The sequence below is a fragment of the Schistocerca piceifrons genome, chromosome 5 (assembly GCF_021461385.2).
Source record: "Schistocerca piceifrons isolate TAMUIC-IGC-003096 chromosome 5, iqSchPice1.1, whole genome shotgun sequence".
NCBI lineage: Eukaryota > Metazoa > Arthropoda > Insecta > Orthoptera > Acrididae > Schistocerca > Schistocerca piceifrons.
This window is the reverse complement of record NC_060142.1, coordinates 128,531,659-128,548,403: the sequence shown is the minus strand read 5'-3', so window position 1 is coordinate 128,548,403 and position 16,745 is coordinate 128,531,659.

Below are 16,745 nucleotides of genomic sequence, written 5' to 3'. Positions count from 1 at the left end.
CATCGTACATCCGGCGCGACAAAAGACAAGGGCGGCGAGCACGGCGAGGCCCGTGCACAACGGTTAGCGACGCGGGCTGGTTTTCAGCACAAGTTGGCGCGTTGAACGCCGACCGGAGACTCCCTCATCACACGTTCACCCGGAAAACCGCCGGGGCGGAGCAGTTAAAGTTAGCAAAACAGCCGAATATCGATATCAGCAATGCAAGTAAAACACCCTAGCGCCAGCTGCCACGGCTCAACTGTTTACAGTGATTTGTCAGCAATAGCGTGATTGAACAGTAGTAATTCTCTCCTCCAGTTCGTGCGTAGTACGTCGTATTTACACTCCTGGAAATGGAAAAAAGAACACATTGACACCGGTGTGTCAGACCCACCATACTTGCTCCGGACACTGCGAGAGGGCTGTACAAGCAATGATCACACGCACGGCACAGTGGACACACCAGGACCCGCGGTGTTGGCCGTCGAATGGCGCTAGCTGCGCAGCATTTGTGCACCGCCGCCGTCAGTGTCAGCCAGTTTGCCGTGGCATACGGAGCTCCATCGCAGTCTTTAACACTGGTAGCATGCCGCGACAGCGTGGACGTGAACCGTATGTGCAGTTGACGGACTTTGAGCGAGGGCGTATAGTGGGCATGCGGGAGGCCGGGTGGACGTACCGCCGAATTGCTCAACACGTGGGGCGTGAGGTCTCCACAGTACATCGATGTTGTCGCCAGTGGTCGGCGGAAGGTGCACCTGCCCGTCACCTGGGACCGGACCGCAGCGACGCACGGATGCACGCCAAGACCGTAGGATCCTACGCAGTGCCGTAGGGGACCGCACCGCCACTTCCCAGCAAATTAGGGACACTGTTGCTCCTGGGGTATCGGCGAGGACCATTCGCAACCGTCTCCATGAAGCTGGGCTACGGTCCCGCACACCGTTAGGCCGTCTTCCGCTCACGCCCCAACATCGTGCAGCCCGCCTCCAGTGGTGTCGCGACAGGCGTGAATGGAGGGACGAATGGAGACGTGTCGTCTTCAGCGATGAGAGTCGCTTCTGCCTTGGTGCCAATGATGGTCGTATGCTTGATTGGCGCCGTGCAGGTGAGCGCCACAATCAGGACTGCATACGACCGAGGCACACAGGGCCAACACCCGGCATCATGGTGTGGGGAGCGATCTCCTACACTGGCCGTACACCACTGGTGATCGTCGAGGGGACACTGAATAGTGCACGGTACATCCAAACCGTCATCGAACCCATCGTTCTACCATTCCTAGACCGGCAAGGGAACTTGCTGTTCCAACAGGACAATGCACGTCCGCATGTATCCCGTGCCACCCAACGTGCTCTAGAAGGTGTAAGTCAACTACCCTGGCCAGCAAGATCTCCGGATCTGTCCCCCATTGAGCATGTTTGGGACTGGATGAAGCGTCGTCTCACGCGGTCTGCACGTCCAGCACGAACGCTTGTCCAACTGAGGCGCCAGGTGGAAATGGCATGGCAAGCCGTTCCACAGGACTACATCCAGCATCTCTACGATCGTCTCCATGGGAGAATAGCAGCCTGCATTGCTGCGAAAGGTGGATATACACTGTACTAGTGCCGACATTGTGCATGCTCTGTTGCCTGTGTCTATGTGCCTGTGGTTCTGTCAGTGTGATCATGTGATGTATCTGACCCCAGGAATGTGTCAATAAAGTTTCCCCTTCCTGGGACAATGAATTCACGGTGTTCTTATTTCAATTTCCAGGAGTGTATTTACGCTCAGCGTCAACTGACAGTCCAAGCGCCAAACAGCGATCCTCTGCCGATCGTCCTACATTTCGCTGCACTCTGCTGTTGCAACCGTGCTATAGACAACATCGTCGACGAATAGCTTCACGGAGCCTCCAGCGTTATCCACCAGCGATATGTCTTTAACATTTTGTAAGCATAAGAAGACCATCTTGTTCGTTGTGTGGCTGTGGCGCATCGTACTGCATCTTCAGCGGCAAACTGAGCAGCAGCTGGCGCCACAGCGACGCAGCAAACACTTACAAATCGGTTACTTCCAGGACAGCTCCGACCTAGCCGCCGTGTAGCGTGCAGTCTGGAGAACGCAAACCACCGCCATCTGCGATTTCAGTGGTGTCAGAGAGCTCATTCGAGGGTAGGGCTAAGGCCTGTTGTGTTTTCTAATGAAAGCTGGTTCTGCCCCTGTGCCACCGATGGCCGAGTTTTGGTTAGAAGGAAGCTGATTGAGGGCCTGCAGCCAACATGTCTGCATGCTAGACACCCTGCACTTGCTCCTGGAGTTATGGTCTTGTGTGCGACTTCGTATGACAGCAGGAGCACTCTTGTGGTTACGCCACGTACCCTGACTGCAAATTTGTGCGTCAGTCTGGTGATTCGACCTGTTGTGCTGCTATTCACGAACAGCTTTCCAGAGAGTCTTTTCCAACAGGATAACGCTCACCCACATACCACTGTTGTAATCCAACATGCTCTACAGAGTGTCAACATATTGCCTTGGCCTACTCGGTCACCAGATGTGTCTCCGGTCGAGCACATAAGGGGCATCATCGGAAGACAACTGCAGCGTCATCCACAAACAGCATTAACGTTATATCATACGCAAAATCAAGATCAGAAACGTTTGTTGTGACCTTTGTCGACTTTCAGAAAGCGTATGATTGAATTGATCGAGAAACAATCTGATAAGCGCCACTTTAAATAACACAGCGTCAAAGGTCAAGTTCAGATTCGACCTATCAGAACCATTTGAAATCTGTACAGGGGTGAGACAAGGTGACCTGCACTCTCCATTGCTTTTCAACTGTGTCCTGGAAAAGATAGAGAGTGGAAAACAACCGTACCGCCAGGTTATGGGATTCAAACTGGACACAAAAGAAATAGTCTCAGAGGAAACTGTTTGGCTTTTGCTGATGATCTGGCACTCATTGCAAATAATATTGACGAAGCTAAGGTTCAAGTGTCCAGCCTACAATCAATTGCTGCTAAGACTGGCCTAAAAATAGCATTTAGCAAAACTGAATTCATCACAAACATCAAACACGATCCTCCTGATATTGAAATGCAACAAGTGAAAATCAAGCAGTTGAAGAAATTTAAATATCTTGGAGACATAATTACACCAGACGGTTCAGAAAATGCAGCTGTAGAAAGTATGTGTTCTAAACTAGAAGGTGCTTCTCATCTGTGCAAAGACTTATACAAAAGCAAAAGCGTGTCTTTAAACCTAAAACTTTGTCATTATAACACCGTAGTTCGACGGTAAACTTTGTATGCATCAGAATGTTTAAACATGACGAAGAAAGGGCCACTACGAAAACTTGAAATAAAAGACCGGAAAATTTTGAGGAAAATCCTTGGCCCCATCAAAGAAAACGGAAAATTCCGCCGAAGACACAACTGTGAATTATGCGAACATACAGAAGACATTGTTACCAACATGAGGAAGCGGAGAATGATGTTTTTTGGTCATCTGGAAAGAATGAACCCGCAAAGACTTATTCATCGCATACATTCATCAATTTCAAAACCAAAATCGTATTCAAAATGGGCAAGCCAAGTTAAAAAGGACTTACAGGAAGCTGAAATTTCATTTGATGACATACAGGTTCGAGAAGTTTTCAGAGAAAAAGTCAAAATTACTAAAAACCTTATTTCGCTTACTACGCCAGTTCCACGTCGTGCCTGCAAATGGTCAAAACAGAGAAAAGAAGCACAGTCAGCGAAAATGAAAATCTACTTGCAAAAGAGGAAAACACAATCGGGTAAGAGGAAAAAATCTTCCTGGTCCATAGTAGGCCGAAACGATAGGAAATAAAAAAAAAAAAAAATTAACGGCCCCTGTACCGCCCGACCAAGTGCAACAGGCTTGGAACTTCATTCCTCAAACTGACTACTGGCAACTGCACAAAACAATGCAAGCCCGTTTGCAATGCTCGAATTCAACATTCTTACTGTTACACAGGTTATTAATGTACCAACATTTCACATTTGCAGTGGCCTATCTCACCCTTGCATTTAACCTATGATTTTGCAATGTTCATCACTTAGATCTGTTAGCTAGACAAATGTACTCCGTAAATTTCTTTACTTTATAGTAATTACTTTTTGGTGCTGCGATTCTTTTTCCGTCTGTGCATATTGAATGCCTTCCGGAAGTCGAGGAACACGGCGTCAACCTGACCGCCATTGTGCAGGCGCTCTGGATTTCATGGACGAATAGCGCGAGCCGAGTTTCGCAAGATGTCTCGCTGACACTGACTGTAAACTTTTATTTTCAGAAACACTGGAAACTTTGGTATGAAAACCCTATCTACTTTTCCTAGAAGTACCCCAGACTGTTTCTATCATTCTGTTTATTTGTTTAGATACTTATGCAGTCATTTTCATTCGCCGAAAACATAGAAAGCTTACCAGTGGGTTTAATGACTTGTCGTTAACTTCTATAGTTTTCTTTCCGATGTGACAGTTCAACATTGTTTTACTCTTCTAACAGTTGATTTTCAGGGCTAGTTTCAAACTTGCTCTGTTAATGTCTTCCATTCGTTCTTTAGCTAAACTGGAGGCAAACAGCTGAACATCATCAGTACAACGAAGGTAATTTAACCACCTACCATTAACACGATTTCTTCCTTTGTTTTGGCAGTTCACAGTTGAAAGGTCTGAGAACTACCTCTGGGATTGCTAAGATTTGCCTCGGTCACACGGAATCCCCTCGTCGGATATCTTTCAGTTTCGAATTCCTTACTCGTCTGATGAAGTCTAACAGACACTGGGGCAGGGACGTATGTGTTCTCCAGTACACTAGCGTATGTTGCATCAGCGCCCTGTTCTCAGGAAGTGTTCGTATAGATCTCCACATTGTGTAACATAAATAAACAAGTATTTCATAAGCGACTGGTCGCAGTTATCTGCATTTATCAGGCTGGCGCATAGGTTCCTAATGTTTTTATTTTTCATGTTGGTATTCCGGTTCCTGTAGGTTTATTTATCGATTGTCATTTTTATTTGTAGCTCATTGTTGCTATTTGACTACACATACTGTCATTTTGTCATTTGGAGACAATAAGTGGAGCCGTGGACGCTACAATATGTAGTGAGTGACAAATGGAGAATTCGGAACATTTCGGACATATTCTTCTCAAAATTTTTAAACATGACTGAAGCAGCAACTATTGAAAATCTTCACGGTAAATGATAACAGCCAAACAGTTGAAGGATAAAGATTTATTTAAATCCTTGACCACGATTTCGGTGTATCTAAATATACCTTCATCAGAAGCAAAAATACACTAAAATCACATCCTGCAGTGGAGATAAAACAATCGTGCCAAAGGCATCACTGACGACGCCTTTGGCACGATTGTTTTATCTCCACTGCAGGATGTGATTTTAGTGTATTTTTGCTTCTGATGAAGGTATATTTAGATACACGGAAATCGTGGTCATGGATTTCAATAAATCTTTGTCCCGCAACTGTTTGGCTGTTATCATTTGCCGTGAACATATTCTTCTGTTTGAGTTCATTAGAGGGTTGGCAGCAGCGGAGGCAGTCAGAAACATTTACGACGTGTATGAGGATAATGCCGTTTGTAACCTCCCAACAAAAATAATTATGTATAGCATTGACATTTAGCGTAACCTCCCAATAAAAAAATTGTTATATAGCATTCACATTTAGCATAACCTGCCAACAGATAAATTCCGTAACCTACCAGTAATAAAAATGTGATTAATCTCTCAGTAGAATTGTGGCTCACATATAACCTTTCAATAATTGACTGTGAATATAAACTGGTAAGTTTTGGACGTCAGCAGCGCTGCGTCATGGCCCTGAAAGATCATTTTGAATAAAAATGAAAATTCTTACCTCAATAAGATCGCCGGATAACGCGTATATATCTGCTCCTATAAGAAAATTTTCTGGCACAGCTCAGTGCAATGCTGGCCGATAGCTTGGTCATGTATAAAAAGAAACAACTGACTTTTCTTTACAGTAATCGGGATGACCATGGACTGGAGAAATTAGTAGAATCTTAAAATTGAGATGAATGATCGTCAAAAGTTAATTTTTATAAGAAAGATTATTATTAAGAGATTTTTTTAAAAACATTTACATGGGACTTGATATAACGATAGTACATATGCGCGTGGCTGCTTTTACCTTATACCACATCGCTCAGGCACCGCCATCGCTCCCCACGACCGTCCCAGCCAACTCCATACACACGACTGCTCACTACTACTTACTCCTACTGACACACAGTTCCTACTGCAACCAACACTGCTCTATGGTCTGAGATTCTCTTATACCTTACATATCGCAGGCAGCGCGTGAGCGTTCCATCGAAATTACATCTGCTCGAGTGCGCTAGCAACAAATTCCTTAATCCTGGACCTCTTACACGTTGAACAGAGCACCGCAAGAAGATGGTTTTCTCGTTTTAAGGAGGCCCGCTTTGACGTTAATGACCCTCCACGTTCAGGGAGACCTTAGGTGTTTAGCGAGGATCGTTTAAGTGAATTAATCCACAATGATTCACATCAGTGAGCTCGAGAACGGGCAAATGTGATCATTTCACATTCGCGTGACGTTTGGGGAAGGTTAAAAAATCCGCTGTATGGGTACCAGATGCTGTAAGCCAAAATTACACACATACGTGCATCTGCGCTTGATCGTCATCAATTAGCTCGTGAACCGCACCGACCATTCCTATCCTGTATCGTTACTGGTGGCTAAAAATGGTGTCCTTATGCTAACATAAGGAAGAGACAGGAATGGTTCAGCCGAAACAAAGCAACAACTGCCGGTATGAAGACCCGCGCGCTACTACGGATGATAATCTTATGCATCTGGTGGAACAGCGACGGTGTGGTGAACTACGAATTGCTTCCCCGTGTTGTAACCATTACTGCCGACATTTATTGTCAACAACTGAGATGTCTTGCAGACGCAGTGCGAGGACAACTACCAGGATGACTGCGTGAAGTGATGTTACTCCACGATAACGCATCCAGCCGCGTTCTGCTGGACATACAAATGACACTAGACAGGTTCAAAAATGGTTCAAATGGCTCTAAGCACTAAGGGACCTAACATCTGAGGTCTTCAGTCCCATAGACTTAGTACTTAAACCTAACTAACCTAAGGACATCACACACATCCATGCCCGAGGCAGGATTTGAACCTGCGACTGTAGCAGCAGCGCGGTTCCGGACTGAAGCGCCTAGAACCGCTCGGCCACAGCGGCCGGCCACTACACAGGAACTGGGCTGGGAAGTCATTCCGCGCCCACCTTATTCACCTGATCTTGCGCCGTCAGATGTTCACCTTTTGCGCTCTCTACAGAACAGCCTTCAAGGAACTTCCTTTCCGAATGAAAATGCGCTCGGAACATGGCTCGACGAATTCTTCACCTTACAATCACGTGATTTCCACAGTCGCGGAATGGAGAAGTTACCCCAAAGGTGGCAGACTTCTAAATAGTGAAGGAGAATATGTTACTGATGGCTAAAGTCTCTGTTATGTGTGTCTGTGGTGATTACTGAGCTTATGGACAAACGTTACGAACTTACGCACCAACCCAATATAAATAAAGTTTTTGAAACTCTGTGAATCCCTTGCTTGTAGCTTTTACCGAGTTATCCACAGTGTACGAAGCTGTGTGAAGGCGGCGCTACAAGAAGTGGTCCGAGGTCCGGTAGCTCTGTATTCTCAGACCACAGACTGACAAATGATGGAAAAGTTCTATGATTATGATATAGATCTGGATTTCCTATTCATCGACTTCAAACAAGCCTTTGACAGCATAAATCGGCAAGAACTATACAGAGCTGAAAGAAGTTGGTATATGTGCTTAATTAATAAGACTAATCAGAATGACAATGACAGAGACAAGAGCAAAAGTGAAGGTCCTTAGCAGAACAAGTGAAAGCTTTGACTTTAATAAAGGTGTGAAGTAAGGTGATAGTCTCTCCACTGTCCTATTCAATACAGCCATGCATAGCGTAGTAAATAAAATCAACAAAAGAGGCACCATATTTATGAAAACTAGCCAGATATGCGCATACGCTGATGACATTGCTATAGTAGGAAGAAATAACAATACACTGCTAGAAATATACCGGGCAATGGAAACAGAAGCCTTAAAAATTGGCCTCATAGTAAATGAAAACAAAACAAAATATATGGTAATGTCACAAACTGAGCCCAGAAGAACCCCTAAAAACCTAAACATCAATGGGATATGCTTCAATGGAGTGTCCTCTTTTAACTACTTGGGAGCCCTGATAACAAATTATAACAGTATTGGAAAGGCTATAAGGGAAAGAATACATGCAGGAAACTGAGCTTACTTTGCAAATATGCAACTTTTCAAAAATAGCCTTGTTACAAGATAAACTAAACTGCTAATATATAATTCCCTAGTCCGCTCAGAGGTATGGACGTTGAGAGAACACGATAAAAATGAGCTAAGAACCATTGAGCGGAAAATACTACGCAAAATCTATGGGCCAATAAGGGAGGAAGAAAGCTGGAGAATACGCTACAACGCCGAATTACGAGAGTTAATACAAGTCAGGGATATAGTAAAATTTGTGAAATCACAGCGAACACGATGGCTAGGACACTTGGAGAGAATGGCAGAGGATAGAATTCCAAAGAAAATGATGAAAGGTATGATCCGTTCAGTTAGGCGAAAAGGGAGACCTAGAAGAAGATGGATCGACGAGGTAATAATGGATATCACCAGTATGGGAATCCGGGGGTGGAAAAGAGCAGTAAATAACCGAGAAGTGTGGAGGAAGATTGTTGAAGAAGCCAAGGCTCATCAAGGGCTGTAGCGCTACCGAAGAAGAAGAAGACAGACTGACGTCCCATCTGTGTTTACTGAACGTAATCAGTCGCGTGACGTGGAGGGACCACGAGGGAATCCTTCTGCAGGTATCATCTACGTTTCCTGAGGCTGGGTTCCAGCACGTAACGTTTGTAGTTTCGCTCATTGTAGTGGAATTGTGAGCGCCCAAGCTGTGTTAAGGAAATTTTCCCGACCTTCCAGGGGAACAAAACAAAGTTGTTACTGCTTCGATCTTCTGTTTTCTGGTTATCACTTCGCGCCGAATGTGTGCATCCGCTCTGAGAGCACCTCGGTAACGCAGCCGTCAATTAAACACTGCGTGCTGCGCGGGACGCACGAAGGAAGATAATTTAGCATATAATTCAGCTTGAAACCCCTCACTGCGTGCCATTGACATCACTGGTCAGGCACCTATTATCCCATCATAACTGCAAAACAAAAATCTAATAAAACTATACAACTTACTAAATTATATGTGTAGTGTTTATTCTAGCTCGAATAAAGGACCTTTGAACGTTAGAAGAACCCTTCTTCAACGAGTACCTGCGATTTATGTAATCTTTTAAAGAAAATTATAAATTTTGTAAAGACTCTCGACACACGAGCACTTTTTCCTTCACATATTTTCTTTAATTTCCTGTAATATGTAAACGGTATGTTAAACTCGTGCTGACTTCCGTTTCGTGCCACTCATTTCCATGCTTAGCTCGAAACATCTCAGAGAAACATGTCTCAAGTACGTTTATTCAGTGGAAAAGGTGCATCATTGCATCTGTGAATTATTTCGCGAAGATTCGGTGCGGTCCGCAGCTCTTGGTCGTGCGGTAGCGTTCTCGCATCCCACGCCCGGGTTCCCGGGTTCGATTCCCGGCGGGTTTAGGGATTTTCTCTGGCTCGTTATGACTGGGTGTTGTGTGATGTCCTTAGGTTAGTTAGGTTAAAGTAGTTCTAAGTTCTAGGGGACTGATGACCATAGATGTTAAGTCCTATAGTACTCAGAGCCATTTGAACCATTTTTTTTGATTCGGTGCGCTGAGTGGTGTTTCTGTCCAGTTGTACCAAAGAACGACACTAACTGCTCCTGAAGCACAGCTGTTGCTTCGTTAAACTTCATCAGGACTGATGTTTTGTACTGTCCACTTTACCGCAGTGGGATGGCAGTTAGCTGGAACGCTTTGAACATATCTACGAAAAAAAAAAAAATGTTCTGAGCAGCAGAAGATTGGTGGTTACCCAGTTGAAATCAGTAACGCATTCAAAATAAACAACAACGAAACAAAAGTGACTAGTCGCGATAATTACAATAATACCTAAGATTCTCACTTGTCTAGTATTGCACCTGTACGTATTTATAACACAAAAAATTTTCTCACATTCTTTCTCCACTGCTGTTGTCCTCCTCTGTAATAAGGTATGCTGCACCCTACCCCCTTTTCCACATCATGTCAGTTTTAAGAAACTGCTGAACCATTCCGTCTCGTGAGCTTTATACTTTTTCTCCAGACTATCAACATCTATGGGAATTTCCCACTGTGGAACAGTAAGGTAAATATACACAGTTCTTGATCGGTTTACACCCTTGCCTCTTTTCGTCTTTCAATGAGTCACCTCATCCACTTTTCCTATTTCATCTCTCTCTTGTTTGTATTTCACCTCTTTCCGACGTTATCCCCCTCCGTGGTTTAGTGGTCAGCGCGGCTCGCTGGCGTTCGGGGGACCCTGATTCGATTCCCGACATTGCCTGAGATTTGTCTTTGATGAGAGCATTGCAGAGAGATGCACTGAGCCTAGTGATGTCAGTTAAGGAGCTACTTGACCAAGAAGTAGCGGCTGCACGTCATAAAAAGGCCGGGAGAGCGGTGTGCTAACAGCACGGTGCTTCATACCGCATCAGTGACGCCATTTGTGGAGGATGACACGGCGGTCGGTCGGTGCCCATGGACGGAATTTATTTTACTTTCTCACGTTCGTCTATTGCCCACTCACTCTGTCATGTGTTCCTTCACGTCTGCTGTTGCCATAGTCGTCATTCTACATCCAGCCGCTGGTGAATGATCGTGTTCTACCCTCCTCAGGCAAACTATTTTCCTCTGCTTTAGCTATTAGTGGTTTTACCCTTTCTCTGCTTCTAACTGCTCTGAATCTGTACCTAACATCAGACTTGTTTTGTAAACACGTGTATCATCACCAAAGTAATGATAACGAACGAAACGCGCCAGGTTAGCTGAAAGACAGGGCTTCATGGCGCATATCTTGCCTGACTGGACAAGCAAACAGGTCAGAGATAAGCCTAGTGTGGAGACCTGCACTGCCGTCCTTGGGACGCTGAACGACGACAGACAAGAAGGCGCCGCCAGAAATCTCTGGTCACAGTGTAGCTAGAAGACAGCCTTCAGAGCAATGAGACGAGAATGCAATGATTTGTGGTGTACGACGAGCGTCCACGTTAAAGAACGTTTGGCGACGAATTCTTGCCGCACACTCTGTAAACTTACAACAAGCGTAATTCGAGCATCGACTTTGAGGCGGGCCTGTACTGTTTCGAAAACACTTTTACAAACTTTGCGGACAGTTTAACGACAGCAGAACAAGACAAAATGTCTAGTAAACATGTTGTTTGTTGTTGTTGTTGTGGTCTTCAGTCCTGAGACTGGTTTGATGCAGCTCTCCATGCCACTCTATCTTGTGCAAGGTTCTTCATCTCCCAGTACCTACTGCAATCTACATCCTTCTGAATCTGCTTCGTGTATTCATCTCTTGGTCTACCTCTACGATTTTTACCCTCCACGCTGCCCTCCAACACTAAATTGGTGATCCCTTGATGCCTCAGAACATGTCCTACCAACCGATCCCGTCTTCTGGTCAAGTTGTGCCACAAACTTCTCTTCTCCCCAATCCTGTTCAATACTTCCTCATTAGTTATGTGATCTACCCATCTAATCTTCAGCATCCTTCTGTAGCACCACATTTCGAATGCTTCTATTCTCTTCTTGTCCAAACTATTTATCGTCCATGTTTCACTTCCATACATGGCTACACTCCATACAAATACTTTCAGAAATGACTTCCTGACAGTTAAATCTATACTTGATGTTAACAAATTTTTCTTCTTCAGAAACGCTTTCCTTGCCATTGCCAATCTACATTTTATATCCTCTCTACTTCGACCATCATCAGTTATTTTGCTCCCCAAATAGCAAAACTCCTTTACTACTTTAACTGTCTCATTTCCTAATCTAATTCCCTCAGCATCACCCGACTTAATTCGACTACATTCCATTATCCTCGTTTTGATTTTGTTTGATGTTCATCTTATATCCTCCTTTCAAGACACTGTCCATTCCATTCAACTGCTCTTCCAAGTCCTTTGCTGTCTCTGACAGAATTACAATGTCATCGGCGAACCTCAAAGTTTTTATTTCTTCTCCATGGATTTTAATACCTACTCCGAATTTTTCTTTTGTTTCCTTTACTGCTTGCTCAATATACAGATTGAACAACATCGGGGAGAGGCTACAACCCTGTCTTACTCCCTTCCCAACCATTGCTTCCCTTTCATGTCCCTCGACTCTTATAACTGCCATCTGGTTTCTGTACAAATTGTAAATAGCCTTTCGCTCCCTGTATTTTACCCCTGCTACCTTTAGAATTTGAAAGAGAGTATTCCAGTCAACATTGTCAAAAGCTTTCTCTAAGTCTACAAATGCTAGAAACGTAGGTTTGCCTTTCCTTAATCTTTCTTCTAAGATAAGTCGTAAGGTCAGTATTGCCTCACGTGTTCCAGTGTTTCTACGGAATCCAAACTGATCTTCCTCAAGGTTGGCTTCTACTAGTTTTTCCATTCGTCTGTAAAGAATTCGTGTTAGTATTTTGCAGCTGTGACTTATTAAACTGATAGTTCGGTAATTTTCACATCTGTCAACACCTGCTTTCTTTGTGATTGGAATTATTATATTCTTCTTGAAGTCTGAGGGTATTTTGCCTGTTTCATACATCTTGCTCACCAGATGGTAGAGTTTTGTCAGGACTGGCTCTCTCAAGGCCGTCAGTAGTTCCAGTGGAATGTTGTCTACTCCGGGGGCCTTGTTTCGACTCAGGTCTTTCAGTGCTCTGTCAAACTCTTCACGCAGTATCATATCTCCCATTTCATCTTCATCTACATCCTCTTCCATTTCCATAATATTGTCCTCAAGCACATCGCCCTTGTATAGACCCTCTATATACTCCTTCCACCTTCCTGCTTTCCCTTATTTGCTTAGAACTGGGTTTCCATCTGAGCTCTTGATATTCATACAAGTCGTTCTCTTATCTCCAAAGGTCTCTTTAACTTTCCTGTAGGCAGTATCTATCTTACCCCTAGTGAGATAAGGCTCTACATCCTTACATTTGTCCTCTAGCCATCCCTGCTTAGCCATTTTGCACTTCCTGTCGATCTCATTTTTGAGACGTTTGTATTGCTTTTTGCCTGCTTCATTTACTGCATTTTTATATTCTCTCCTTTCATCAATTAAATTCAATATTTCTTCTGATACCCAAGGATTTCTACTAGCCCTCGTCTTTTTACCTACTTGATCCTCTGCTGCCTTCACTACTCCATCCCTCAAAGTTACCCATTCTTCTTCTACTGTATTTCTTTCCCCCCTTCCTGTCAATTGCTCCCTTATGCTCTCCCTGAAACTCTGTGCAACCTCTGGTTCTTTCAGTTTATCCAGGTCCCATCTCCTTAAATTCCCACCTTTTTGCAGTTTCTTCATTTTTAATCTACAGGTTATAACCAATAGATTGTGGTCAGAGTCCACATCTGCTCCTGGAAATGTCTTACAATTTAAAACCTGGTTCCTAAATCTCTGTCTTACCATCATATTATTTATCTGATACCTTTTAGTATCTCCAGGGTTCTTCCATGTATACAACCTTCTTTCATGATTCTTAAACCAAGTGTTACCTATGATTATGTTGTGCTCTGTGCAAAATTCTACCAGGCGGCTTCCTCTTTCATTTATTAGCCCCAATCCATATTCACCGACTATGTTTCCTTCTCTCCCTTTTCCTACACTCGAATTCCAGTCACCCATGACTATTAAATTTTCGTCTCCCTTCACTATCTAAATAATTTCTTTTATTTCATCATACATTTCTTCAATTTCTTCGTCATCTGCAGAGCTAGTTGGCATATAAACTTGTACTACTGTAGTAGGTGTGGGCTTCGTATCTATCTTGGCCACAATAATGCGTTCACTATGCTGTTTGTAGTAGCTTACCCGCATTCCTATTTTCCTATTCATTATTAAACCTACTCCTGCATTACCCCTATTTGATTTTGTGTTTATAACCCTGTAGTCACCTGACCAGAAGTCTTGTTCCTCCTGCCACCGACCTTCACTAATTCCCACTATATCTAACTTCAACCTATCCATTTCCCTTTTTAAATTTTCTAACCTACCTGCCCGATTAAGGGATCTGACATTCCACGCTCCGATCCGTAGAACGCCAGTTTTCTTTCTCCTGATAACGACATCCTCCTGAGTAGTCCCCGCCCAGAGATCTGAATGGGGGACTATTTTACCTCCGGAATATTTTACCCAAGAGGACGCCATCATCATTTAATCATACAGTAAAGCTGAATGCCCTCGGGAAAAATTACGGCTGTAGTTTCCCCTTGCTTTCAGCCGTTCGCAGTACCAGCACAGCAAGGCCGTTTTGGTTATTGTTACAAGGCCAGATCAGTCAATCATCCAGACTGTTGCCCTTGCAACTACTGAAAAGGCTGCTGCCCCTCTTCAGGAACCACACGTTTGTCTGGCCTCTCAACAGATACCCCTCCCTTGTGGTTGCATCTACGGTACGGCTATCTGCATCGCTGAGGCACGCAAGCCTTCCCACCAACGGCAAGGTCCATGGTTCATGGGGGGGCTAGTAAACATGGGCTCCAAAATTCGTACCTTAAGAACTATGAGAGCTTGTTTGTTTACGATACTGTGAAACCCACCATATCTACTCCAAATTCTTTGCTTGTCGTATTTTGGGGGGAGATACTATGGACAAAAGTCCAGTAAATATGGAGTGAAAAATGCATATCTTAAGAGCTCTGAGCAGTTGTTCAGTAGAAGAGATGCTTTTCGAGTAGCGAAGATGAGCAATGGTTCATAGATCTTAAGTTAAGGATTTTGGAACCCATCCTTGCTAGACTTTTTTCTGGTTTTCGTGTAAGGAACAGAAGTAGTTCTGAAACATCCTGTACACTGAGGTGACAAAAGTCAAAGGATAGTCACATAGCCGGCCGGTTTTGGCCGAGCGGTCTAGGCACTTCAGTCAGGAACCACGCAGATGCTGCCGTCGCAGGTTCGAATCCTGCTTCGGGCATGGATGTGTGTGATGTGCTTAGGTTAGTTAGGTCTAAGTAGTTCTAAGTCTAAGGGATTGATGACTTCAGATGTTAAGTCCCATAGTGCTTCGAGCCATTCGAATTTGGTAGTCATATACACTTATACAGACCGCGGTAATGACGCGCACACAAGATATAAAAGGGCAGTACACTGGCCGAGCTCTCATTTGTACTAAGGTGATTCATTTGAAAAGGTTTCCCACGTGATTATGGCCGCATGACGCGAATTAGCAGATTTGAACGAGGAACTGTATTGGAGATAGACTTATGGGACGTCCCATTTCGGAAATCGTTAGGAAATTCAGTATTCCAAGATCCACTGTTTCAACAGTGTGCCGAGAATACCATATTTCATCCATTACCCCTCACCACCGACAACACAGTGGCTGACGCCTTCACTTAGCGACCCAGAGCAGCGGCTTTATGCGTAGAGTTGTGATTGCTAACAGCCAAGCAACACTGCGTGAAATAACCGCAGAAATCGATGTGAGACGTACGACGAACGTTTCAGTTAGAACAGGTGGCGAAATTTGGCGTTAATGGCCAATGAAAACAGACGACTGAAAACAGACGACTGATGTGAGTGACTTTGCTAACAGCACGACACCCTCTGCAGCGCCTCTCCTGGACTCGTGATCATGTCGTTTGGACCCTGAATGACTGGGAAACCGCGCCCTAGTCAGATGAGCCCCGGTTTCGGCTGGCTCGGCACAGACCCCACGGCGCCGTGGACTGAAGTTGTCAACAAGGCACTGTGCAAGCCGGTAGTGGCTCGATAATGTTGTGGACTGTGTTCACATACACTCCTGGAAATGGAAAAAAGAACACATTGACACCGGTGTGTCGGACCCACCATACTTGCTCCGGACACTGCGAGAGGGCTGTACAAGCAATGATCACACGCACGGCACAGCGGACACACCAGGAACCGCGGTGTTGGCCGTCGAATGGCGCTAGCTGCGCAGCATTTGTGCACCGCCGCCGTCAGTGTCAGCCAGTTTGCCGTGGCATACGGAGCTCCATCGCAGTCTTTAACACTGGTAGCATGCCGCGACAGCGTGGACGTGAACCGTATGTGCAGTTGACGGACTTTGAGCGAGGGCGTATAGTGGGCATGCGGGAGGCCGGGTGGACGTACCGCCGAATTGCTCAACACGTGGGGCGTGAGGTCTCCACAGTACATCGATGTTGTCGCCAGTGGTCGGCGGAAGGTGCACCTGCCCGTCGACCTGGGACCGGACCGCAGCGACGCACGGATGCACGCCAAGACCGTAGGATCCTACGCAGTGCCGTAGGGGACCGCACCGCCACTTCCCAGCAAATTAGGGACACTGTTGCTCCTGGGGTATCGGCGAGGACCATTCGCAACCGTCTCCATGAAGCTGGGCTACGGTCCCGCACACCGTTAGGCCGTCTTCCGCTCACGCCCCAACATCGTGCAGCCCGCCTCCAGTGGTGTCGCGACAGGCGTGAATGGAGGGACGAATGGAGACGTGTCGT